This window comes from Oncorhynchus kisutch, unplaced genomic scaffold (genome assembly GCF_002021735.2).
Source record: "Oncorhynchus kisutch isolate 150728-3 unplaced genomic scaffold, Okis_V2 scaffold2459, whole genome shotgun sequence".
In the NCBI taxonomy this organism is placed as follows: domain Eukaryota; kingdom Metazoa; phylum Chordata; class Actinopteri; order Salmoniformes; family Salmonidae; genus Oncorhynchus; species Oncorhynchus kisutch.
Genome location: NW_022264404.1, coordinates 1 through 10000, shown reverse-complemented (window position 1 = coordinate 10000; position 10000 = coordinate 1).

The following is a 10000-nucleotide window of genomic DNA, read 5'->3' as shown; positions in this document are numbered from 1 at the left end:
ATTCCAGCATCTCAGAAACAGCTGCCCTCCTGGGATTTTTACGCACTACAGTCTCTAGAGTTTACAGAGAATGGTGCGATAAACAAAACACATTCAGTGATCGACATTTCTGTGGGCAAAAACACCCTGTTAATGAGAGAGGTCAGAGGAGAATGTCCAGACTCATTCAAGCTAACAGAAAGGCAAATGCACAAATGCGCAAATAACAGCTGTTTAAAACAGTGGTGTGCAGAAGGGCATCTCTTAACGTACAACACCATGAATAATTCAGGCTGTTGTTGAGGCAAAAGGGGGTCCTACCCAGTACTAGATAGGTGTACCTAAGGTACAAATCTGTCGTTCTGCCCTTGAACAGGCGGTTAACCCACTGTTCCCAGGCCGTCATTGAAAATAAGAATGTGTTCTTAACTGACTTGCCTGGTTAAATAAAGGTAAAATTTAAATTTAAATAAATAAAAAGTGTGTACAGTAATGTCAAATCTGAAAACATGGTCTGGAAAAGTGGTACATGGGACCATAGAAAACAGTGTCTGATAAAGAATGATGATGAAATATTACATCCATAGATAATGTAGTCCAATTGGTTCATGTTCCACGGTAATTGGTGTCAATGGATCTCGTTAGCCTGAAACTTTCATGGTCTGAAATATTCTTCGTCAGTTTCCATAAAACTATGCATTAAGCGTAAAGCAACAGTTTCTTATCATTTTGAGCAGTTGTTTCAATTGATAGTTTGATCATTGTAATGAAATTAATAAACAGTCATCTCAGATGCAATGTGTGAATTGCATTTTGAAATGGTAATACTTTGACGTTAAGTTGTGTCATTTTGAACAGGTGATTTTAGTTCAACGAACAAAATGATCTTAGCTTTATGTGTATAGTATCCAAGCAATTGGAAAGTGTTAGAGTTTGGAAAAATGTGCGTTTTGATCATTGGTTGTGAGTTTTGTGTCTAGAGTTTTGAACAAAATTAGTGCCAAAGTGATTGTAAAAAACTGTAATCACCTTAGTGAAGGTGAGTGGTTCAACATTTATACAGTAGCAATGGAATCCATTATTTGGTACCTCGATCCACTCTCCCCTGCTTAATTGGAGATGACCTGGATTGATGCTGGAGAGCAAAAGCTGTGGGTGGGGTTGGGGGCCTGTGTGTGTGTGTGTGTGTGTGTGTGTGTGTGTGTGTGTGTGTGTGTGTGTGTGTGTGTGTGTGTGTGTGTGTGTCTGACTGCGTGCGTGCGTTTGTGTGTGTATCCCATCTAGGCATTGTGCCAGCTCAAGCTCACAAAGTGAGTGTGTGGGGTCTGTACTGGAATCTGGAAAGAGAAGAAAGAAAGAGATGGAGAGGCAGATTAGGGGAGGGGGGGTGGAAGGAGAGATTACTAAAATCCAAGTCAAAATCTCAGGTCTTTGTACACGCAGCCATGTGGGAGAACGTCCTCACACACAGCTGCAGTTTATCCATTGTGAATCATGAATGACAATAAAACTATTAACTCATAGCCGTCAATGCTGCAATGTCAATTTGTTACTCATTAAACATTAAACATACACACAGAACCCCCAAATAAACACACCAGTCTATCATCATTTGGATCTTTAATAATTTCACACTATGGATCTTTAATCATTTCCTCACATAACACCACATAATGTTGTGACATTTGTCATGTCCATTGTCTCTAACTAAGCCCTGCCTGATTAAAATATCAAACACTCTATTTGTGTTAAGAACATCTGATGAGAGAACATCGTTAATGAGGGACTGACGGCTGTGTGAAGTACTAAAGGAGCCAAGCTCTGGGGTGTTTTGGAGAAAGAGAGAGAGCCTGCCTAACCATCATTAACAAATGTCCATACACACACACACAGGCATACTCAAACACACATTCTGACACACCAGGATAAAAGCGCACACACTGACACATGTCAGGATACATAAACTCAGTAAAAAATAAACGTGAACATAACAAGATTCAACAACAGACATAAACTGAACAAGTTCCACAGACATGTGACTAACAGAAATTGAATAATGTGTCCCTGAACAAAGGGGTGGGGTGGGGGGGAGGGTTTAAAATCAAAAGTAACAGTCAGTATCTGGTGTGGCCACCAGCTGCATTAAGTACTGCAGTGCATCTTTTCCTCGTGGACTGTACCAGATTTGCCAGTTCTTGCTGTGAGATGTTACCCCACTCTTCCACCAAGGCACCTGCAAGTTCCTGGACATTTCTGGGGGAAATGACCCTAGCCCTCACCCTCCGATCCAACAGGTACCAGACGTGCTCAATGGGATTGAGATCCGGGCTCTTCGTTGGCCATGGCAGAACACTGACATTTCTGTCTTGCACGAAATCACGCACAGAACGAGCAGCGTGGCTGGTGGCAGTGTCTTGCTGGAGGGTCATGTCAGGATGAGCCTGCAGGAAGGGTACCACATGAGGGAGGAGGATGTCTTCCCTGTAACGCACAGCGTTGAGATGGCCTGCAATGACAACAAGCTCAGTCCGATAATGCTGTGACACACTGCCCCAGACCATGACGGACCCTCCACCTCCAAATCGATCCCGCTCCAGAGTACAGGCCTTGGTGTAACGCTCATTCCTTCGACGATAAATGCCAATCCGACCATCACCCCAGGTGAGACAATACTGCGACTCGTCAGTGAATAGCACTTTTTGCCTGTCTTGTCTGGCCCAGCGGCGGTGGGTTTGTGCCCATAGGCGACTTGATGCCGGTGATGTCTGGTGAGGACAGGCCTACAAGCCCTCAGTACAGCCTCTCTCAGTCTATTGCGGACAGTCTGAGCACTGATGGAAGGATTGTGCGTTCCTGGTGTAACTCGGGCAGTTGTTGTTGCCATTCTGTACCTGTCCCGCAGGTCTGATGTTCGGATGTACCGATCCTGTGCAGGTGTTGATACATGTGGTCTGCCACTGCGAGGACGATCAGTTGTCCATCCTGTCTCCTTGTAGCGCTGTCTAGGCGTCTCTCACAGGACGGACATTGCAATTTATTGCCCTGGCCACATCTGCAGTCCTCATGCCTCTGTGCAGCATGCTAAGGCACGTTCACGCAGATGAGCAGGGACCCTGGGCATCTTTCTTTTGGTGTTTTTCAGAGTCAGTAGAAAGGCCTCTTAGTGTCCTAAGTTTTCATAACTGTGACCTTAATTGCCTACCGTCTGTAAGCTGTTAGTGTCTTAACGACCATTCCACAGGTGCATGTTCATTCATTGTTTATGTTTCATTGAACAACCATGGGAAACAGTGTTTAAACCCTTTACAATGAAGATCTGTGAAGTTATTTGGATTTTTATGAATTATCTTTGAAAGACATTGTCCTGAAAAAGGGACATTTCTTTTTTTGCTGAGTTTTCAAACACTCACTCACACACACGCACACACACTGACACATGCACATACATGACTCCTTCCTCTATTGACACTTTCTGTCCCGGCTACACACATACACACACAAACTGCCTGAGTCATTTGAAGACCAGGAAAAATATTTTTGAATGAGTGTGGAGTGTTTGAAGGAGGATTTGAGGTCCTGTGTGGCTCAGTTGGTAGAGGCACAAACACTATCTGGGTTGTGAGTTCTCGTGGGGGACCAGTATAAACAAATTTAAAAACGTGTGCACTCAATGCTGTAAGTCACTCTGGATAAGAGAAATGTAAATGAGATTGTGCACAAGTCCCATCTGGTGAGGAATGACAACTGTTTTAATACATACACTTATAAAGAGGAGTGGGTTTAGTTGACATGCTATGTCTGTTTCTCTGTCAAGATGTTATTTGATGTCCTGCTGTTTCTACAGCCTTTGAGGGGGTTTGAATTGGAGTATCATCATTAAGGACTTTCAATGAGTCACCCGTGACGAAGACAGATCCTCTTCTTTTTCATTTCCAGTTTATAAGAGATCTGGCTGTTCACTCTTTCACAGGGAAGTTGAGTTCCATTTGTTTCTAATTCATTAGTTTGTCCATTAGTGACCTAAGATGAATCTTTGATTGGTCTGTAACACCATACTGTGTCCCGTTTAGTTGTAGATGCTGTGTCACGCCTGTGATGTGATGTACTGTACAGTCATCCATTTTCTAGGTATCTTAGCACTGTATATTGACGGGACTACAAAAGTATTTGACATCTGGTAGAGGAGAGCACACACACACACACACACACAGAGGTGTTATATGGAGTGCCTTGTCTAGGAATCTGAACGAAGCGGAACACATTAAATATTCCTTTTGAGTGGAACTCCAGCCACATATTTTCAGACAGAGGGATTTTGCTTTGCTATATTTAACTCAATGTGCTGTACACAAGGACTTTGAATGTTCATTTGGAGCAGTCGCAGAGATTAAAGACTAGGACAGTGGGGCCTGTGAATTGGGAAACTGTGGGGCCATTTACATTTATTTATCACTTACGGCTACCATTTTTGCTCCATATTTAATCCCCCCTGCTCTCTCTGTGAGGCTGCCATTTTGGGGAATGCCTGCAGTAGTGGCACTGTCTGGTTGCAGTGAGTGTTTTCATTGATTCAATGTCCATTTTGATGGGATGCTGGGCTGGACATTAAGAGTTGACCCACCTTTTGGGGCCACAAAAAACTCCATCCTGACTGGGTGAGACTGGTGAAACCATAGTGGGTATTGACTGTCGTGGGTTATTTATATATTGTGGTCCTAGAGTGTTTCTGCCGTAAGTTCTGCAGTGTTTAGTTCCAACCAGTTCCAGGAATAAATCAATATCAGAGAATAACTAAACTACACTAGAGCCCCTGGTCTAAAACACATCAACTCACAAACATACGCTTTGTGTTGAGTACTACTGATATAGTCTATGTATGTACATACAGTAACTGTCACCCTGTTGTCTCCTTTGCTGAACTATCACAACTCCCACTGTATTATTTGTAGACTTACCAAGATGATTCAAAATACCGGCATTACGATTACTGCACATTTATATTCCAGCTGTTCATCCTTCTCTATTCCTGTTTCTATCACTCCTGGTGATAATCTGCCTTTGTTCCAGTGGGTGGATGGAGTGTTCATCGGATTAATGCTAGATTACTTTTAACCTCTGCTAATATCTACTCTCGACTCATTCTGTAATACCCTTTTCACACTATTGTGTTGACCTGAACCATACTGTGCTGGCTCGGATCATTTATCTTGACATGAAGAACCAGGCCAGTGCAGCCCAGCTCGGCTTGACTCAGTAGTGTGAAGAGTTCTACAGGAGTCTGATACATCTGGTGCTGAAGGAGGAAGATGCCAGGGCAGAAGCCAAGGCTCAGATACAGTCTCACTGGAAGGCAAAGCTGCCAGCTTCACCCTAAAAGATGTTCTGTATAAGAAGCTGAACACGTGTGCCGGTTGAGGGCACCCCCGAACCACTTGGGGGCAATAGCGCTGACTCGTCTCTGTGCTCTATCCATGACTGGTGCCTCCAGAAGCCTGAGTGTCAGCTGTCCAGGCAGAGCAAAGAGGGCGGTAAGCCAGACAGACTTGATTTCAAGGCCCCCAACATGGAATTTGCCCGGAAGAGGCTGTCGTTCGAGGAGCGAGAAGACAGCGGCATGTGTCGGCTCTCTCCCGGCATTCATGAGAGCCTCCACACCAGCCCTGAGGGCCTGAACCCCAAGATGTTCTCTGGGAGGGGGGAGGGAAGCGCCGTGGAGAAACTCCAGCTCATCTCCTCCAATGAAGGCTCCCTCAGGAAGACCTCCTCGGAATACAAGCTGGAGGGGCGTCTGGTCTCCTTCCTCAAACCCCTGGAGGGCACCCTGGACATTGGCCTTCTTTCCGGGCCAAGGGTGTCTAAACAGACACCTGCCTCTCTAAGTTGGCGAACAGCGATGGCGGCTCAATAGGGATACCCACATGGCTGCAAAGCCCAGTTGAGCGGCAGGTGTTGATTCCCCTGCTCAAACCCCTCTGACAAGCAGAAAAGCCCGCCCACCAGTATACTAAGCCCTGCAGCTGTTGTGGCCCTCAGCAGCCCAGTTCCCGCCAAAGAGGATAGTATTTCCAACACTGGGTTTAAATGCAGTAGCAGTGGTGAGATGCCATGCGACAGACCTAGTCACAGTGAACCCCCTATGGCTTCCTCCAAGGCAGAGTCTCCGACTTTGGTGGGAAACAAGAGAGCAGGTCCAGTATGATAGCTCACGATCATAGGACATCGCGCCACAGCGCCCACTTTTCCCACTGCGGGAAGACGCCCTCCATACGGGAGGTCAGCAACGAAGACCAGGAGGAGGAGGTTGAGCCACCTCAAGAAACTTCAGCTCCTGCACAGCAAAACAACATTGACGTTTCCAAGACATCCAATACAGTTGTCGCCGCAAAGCCAGGGAATCCCAGGAAGACTGCACCATCCGTCCCTGCTCCAAACGTGGAGGTTCATACAACTGCCCCTCATGTAGCTGTACCAGTGAAGCAAAGTTCAGAATGTCAGTCAGGGCCCAGTTACCTGCAGAGCAATGAGAAACAAGGACCAGCTGAGAATACAGGTAGCATCACTACATTCGTACAATATATTGAGAGCATTCGTATGACCACAGGAATGCAGGCATGAAGCAACAGGTCATGTTTTTTTATATGTGTCAACAACACACACAATGTCCCAGGACCTCAACCAAGTAAAACGCAAACATACACACACAAGCTAGCACAGATCTGTCTTCAGCCCTGGACTTTGGGCTATTTATGACAGGTTCTTTAACACTGTAGAGACGGAGACAGAAAGAGACAGAGCCTCTGATGTCTACCAGTATGTGTGTGTTTGTCTATGAGTATCGCTTTGGTTGTGTCCCCTGTTTCATGTTTCTTATAGCAGGATTTGTTTTTGACAGTTTTACAAACACAGTATCCAGTTCAAACCCTTGGCTGTTACGTGAAACATTGGGGCCCTTCTCCTACAGAGTCTGAACTGGGTTACTCCGTGTGCATATAAAAAACCTGGGGGGTTCACACTACAACATCATAGTGAAAAAGCTGCCCGAATGACACCGTGGTTGTCACAGTCTGTCATGGCTCAACAGACTTACCTTCCATTGCAAAATCCGCTCCTGGAAAGTTGTCAACAGAGCACTGCCTGCCAGACTGACTCCTACTGTTCCAGAGTGACACAGGCCTCCTGAGTGGAGCAGAGGTCTAAGCACTGCATCACAGAGCTATAGGTGTCATTACAGACCTGGGTTAGATTCTGGGCTGTATCACAACCGGCCGTGATCGGGAGTCCCATATGGTGGCACACAATTGGCCCAGTGTCGTCCGGGTTAGAGGAGGGTTTGGCCGGGGGGGGGCATTGTAAATAAGAATTTGTTCTTAACTGACCTGCCTAGTTTTTAAAAAAGTTTAACAAAAACAAATGTACTGTTCGTGTTCCCTGGAGTTTGGTTGTCTCTGTGGGTGTGTGGGTGTCAGCTCGACATGAATAATGGCCTGCCAGTGTGTGTTTTTGCCCGGCAGTGAGAGCGATTAGGTCTGACTGCTCTGCATGTGACAGTCTGAGCAAACCGTGATATACGTCAAAGAAAGGCTCAGCTTTCATTTTTCCACCGTAACACTTAATTAACTCATAATGCACTCATCCACAGCAGGACCATTGCTGGTGATCTTCACCTTTGCAAAATCGTTGAATAAACCATCACAGACTCAGACTCACAGACCCCCCCTCCCCTGCAGGACTGTAGTTTCCACCACATGCCCCTGTAAAGAGAACACTGTTTTTGGAAAGCATGCAACCTGGGTGCTGTTTTATACCATTGTCACTCACCCAAAGCATATCGTTTCATTGAGTTCCAAACAACAACTCTCTCTGTTGTATGAATAATACAGCTCTACATGGTGTGTTAATTAATACCAATGGATATTACATTATTACCATGAATCTGATACTGCAGGAGCTGTGGTCACCCAGGGGGATGTACAGTAGGGCAGAGGTTGCTTTTAGATTAGAAGAGTTTATTAGTCACTTGCACAGGGTTGCAGATGAAATTGCAGAGTACAGTGAAATTCTTAAGCGAGCTCCAACAGTGCAGGTCAAAACGAGAATTGAATGAAACAATAATAAAAATCATCACAATAATAATTATATTTACATATTTACAACTGGGGGGGTGGGAGGCGCAGCAGACGGGGAAGAGAGAGAAGGGAATAAAACAATAATAAAAATAATAACATATACCTATGTTCAACTGTGACAATGGGGGGGAGGGGGGCTATTCAGCAGCCTGTAGGTCTTCTTGGCTTCCTGTGAGACAATGAGTGTACCAACCTCTGTAAAGCCTTGCGGTCAGCATCGGTGGAGTTGCCGTACCAGGCTGTGATGCAGCCCGACAGTATGCTCTCGATGGTGCTTTTGTAGGACACTGTGAGGACCCTCGGGGGCAAGCCTCATTTCTTCAGCTCCTGAGGGTGAAGAGTCACTGTCGTGCCTTCTTTACCACGTGTGTGTATGTGTGGTTTGACATTTTCAGCTCGTCAGAGATGTTTACGCAGAGGAACTTTAAGTTTTTGACCTTCTCCATGGCGGCCCGTTGATGTGCCCAGCCTGGTTCCTCCTGAAGCCACAATCAGCTCCTTTGTTTTGTGACGTTGAGGGAAAGGTTGTTTACCTGACACACGCCTTCAGAGTGTCTACCTTGTCTCTGTAGGCCGTCTTGTTGCTGTGGTAATCAGGCCTACTACTGTCGTGTTGTCAGTGAACTTGATGGAGTTGAACCTGTGGTGAGGCCCACGCAGTCGTGGGCATACAGGGCGTACAGGAGTGGACTGAGGATGCCACCCTTGTGGATAGTGTGGAGGAGGTAATGTGCCTACTTACACCACCTGGGGACGCCCGACTGCTTCTGTTCTGCAGAGTTAAATAGAGGACAGGATAAAATGGATTGACATTTACTAAACAGTGGAGAGAGTTACAGTGGACAAAAAAGGATTTAGTCGGCCACCAATTGTGCTAGTTCTCCCACTTAAAAAGATGAGAAGAGGCCTGTAATTTTCATCATAGGTACACTTCAACTATGACAGACAAAATGAGAAGAAAAAATCCAGAAGAATACATTGGCTGACTAAATCCTTTTTTGCCCACATTAAGTGGGGTGTGTAACACCGGGATTGTGTCTTGGGGCCATTGCATTCTTTTGCCATGGCCTATTCACCTCTGCCTCTTTGTCTGTATCCCACCCAGGGTCTTCTATTAACCTTGAGACTGAGGGTTCCATGGGGCCAAGGGGCTTGGCCTGGATTAAGGTGTGAGATGGTCAGGTCTCTGGTGAGGTTGACCCCATTTTTGAACCTTCCACAGAGAGAGGAAGACAGAGAGATAAAGAGTGCAGGTGAACCCCTCTGTTTGAACCCTTCTTGAAAAAAGAGTGGGGAGGGAGGGAGGGAGAGAATCCCCCACTGACAGAGCGATAGGACAGAGAGATCCTGAGAAGAAAACTCTGCTCTCCAAAAGCAGCCAGGGCCACTGCCCCGTAGCGCTGTAAAGATTAGTGTGTGTGTGTGTGGTAGTGTGGTGTGTGTGTTGTGTGTGTGGGTGTGTGGTTGTTTGGTGTGTGTGTGTGTGGGTGTGTGTGTGTGTGTGTGGTGTGTGGTGTGTGTGTTGTGTGTGTGTGCGTGCGAGAGAGAGAGAGAGGCTGAGTGTAAGATATCATTTTAATTTTAACTATTTAATTGGCATTCTTTCTCCATATATTTACAATGACATAATTCACAGATTTTTATGTTTTACATATGTAATGTATACAATAACTATCAGTGAAGGATCCTCAGAGGAGGAAGGGGAGGAGGACCATCCTCCTCAGTGAATTTCATTTAAAACATATATTTTAAACATTAAAAAAGTTGTATTTTTTGATAATACTATACTAAATGTAGTCACGCCACACTGTTTTGAAATTAAGGTTTATAGTAGCCTCACAGCACTAGGGTGGTAGGGTGCAGCATGGTGTAGCTGGAGGACAGCTAGCTTCCAT